The sequence below is a fragment of the Coffea arabica genome, chromosome 4e (assembly GCF_036785885.1).
Source record: "Coffea arabica cultivar ET-39 chromosome 4e, Coffea Arabica ET-39 HiFi, whole genome shotgun sequence".
NCBI lineage: Eukaryota > Viridiplantae > Streptophyta > Magnoliopsida > Gentianales > Rubiaceae > Coffea > Coffea arabica.
The window spans coordinates 6,370,627-6,371,975 of record NC_092317.1 but is presented as its reverse complement, the minus strand read 5'-3'; the positions used below and the strand labels follow the sequence as shown (position 1 = coordinate 6,371,975).

Here is a 1,349-nt window from a genome sequence, read left to right as displayed (position 1 = left end):
TACCTTGGTTATCAATAAATTAAGGAAAAGCTGGTCGTTAGAGTTTATCGGCGACTATAACTAACCTGTTAATAAAATTAAGTGAACCTTCTTTGCATCAATGATCGGATGAATGGATTGTGTTTGCGTAGTTGTATCCTTGGCTAGAATTTATTTATCATTTATTTAATTGCTATTTACAATTGTATTAATTAATTAATTATTTTTAGTTAAATTGTTTAATTATTTTTAGTTTATTTCTGATAAAAATCCCCCGTGTCCCGAACTTGAAAAGAATCGAATTTTTTCCCAATCCCTGTGGATTCGACCCTACTCACTACTATACACAGAAAATTCATTTTTCTCGAGTAGGTATTTATTATTGCACAGGCTCGACACCTGTCAATTTTTGGCGCCGTTGCCGGGGACTGGAGTTAATCATTTGTTTCTTTTTAAGTTCATTTTTTTCTGGTATTTTTCTAGTTTATGCCTCGCTCTTCTCGTACAGGCGAATTAATTTTCGACCCTGAAGTAGAGAAGACCGCGCGTAGAACGAGGAAAGAAACCAGGCGGTTCAGGGAGGAGCAATACGATATTGCACCTCAGGAACTTGATCCAGAGGTTGAGCCGACAAATTTGTCTGGTGACAATTCAAGTGATTCAGACCAAGAGGAAGTCACTATGGCAAATGCACGAACACTAAGGGAGTTGGCTGCTCCTGATTTAAATCAGCAGCCCTTGTGCATTACTTTTCCACATTTAAATGATGACACTCCCTTTGAACTAAAATCTGGTCTAATTCATCTCTTGCCATCTTTTCATGGTCTACCAGGTGAGGAGCCCTACAAGCACTTGCAAGAGTTTGACGTCGTTTGCAACAGTATGAAGCCTCCGGGAATTACTGAAGAGCAAATAAAGATGAGGGCCTTCCCCTTCTCTTTGAAGGACTCCGCGAAAGACTGGCTTTACTACCTACCGCCTGGTAGTATCACCACGTGGGACCAATTGAAGAAAAAATTCTTGGACAAGTACTTTCCGGCATCTCAAGCTGCAAGCCTAAGGAAGGAGATATGTGGCATCAAACAACACCCAAGCGAGTCTCTCTATGAGTACTGGGAGAGGTTTAAGAAACTGTGCACCAAATGCCCTCAACATCAGATAAGTGAGCAACTGCTCATCCAATATTTCTATGAGGGATTACTTTTCAGGGACAGAAGTATAATCGATGCTGCAAGTGGAGGAGCGTTGGTGAACAAAACTCCTCGAGGAGCCTGGGAGTTGATTGAAGGGATGGCTGAGAACTCACAGCAGTTTGGTTCAAGAGAGGACATCCCGACGCGTAGGGTGAATGAGGTAGAAACATCCTCTAT

At 41.4% G+C, this 1,349-nt stretch overlaps 1 non-coding gene across 1 annotated transcript; it reads right to left on the bottom strand.

Moving 5' to 3' along the window:
- Nucleotides 1-1,032: 1,032 nt before the first annotated feature.
- Nucleotides 1,033-1,139, bottom strand: LOC113743134 (small nucleolar RNA R71). The gene has a single exon (XR_003461019.1). It is a non-coding gene; the product is annotated as a small nucleolar RNA R71 (small nucleolar RNA).
- Between the last annotated feature and the right edge of the window lie 210 nt (nt 1,140-1,349).